The sequence below is a fragment of the Patella vulgata genome, chromosome 4, assembly GCF_932274485.2.
Source record: "Patella vulgata chromosome 4, xgPatVulg1.2, whole genome shotgun sequence".
In the NCBI taxonomy this organism is placed as follows: Eukaryota; Metazoa; Mollusca; class Gastropoda; family Patellidae; genus Patella; species Patella vulgata.
In genome coordinates, this window is record NC_065882.2 from 69356794 (window position 1) to 69357189 (window position 396).

Here is a 396-nt window from a genome sequence, read left to right on the forward strand (position 1 = left end):
GTAAAGCCAAAGGGGTGTATATACATAGTTAAAAAGTCATTTCAATATAATAATAGGGATAAAGCTGTGATTTATAGCCTTAATTTTCCTTCATCCCTAATTCCATGTAGACACTAAAGTAGTAAAGACATAAATGATATTTCCTTGAACCACTTCTTGCTTGCAGGTTGCTTAGAGATATATACAGAAGTAGGCATCCATACGCGAAGGTTTTGCAGATGTGGTCTAATTTCAAAAGAAACGCTAAACGACATTTCATCCCGTATTGCTTGGGTTAACTGGGTATTCATCAATTGGAAATTCTCAGTTAGGGTTAGGTAACCCTTGTGGTTTCCTACACGGCGTACCAGAAATTACGACCCCCTCATCCGCCCTGAATATAAACACACACGCAAA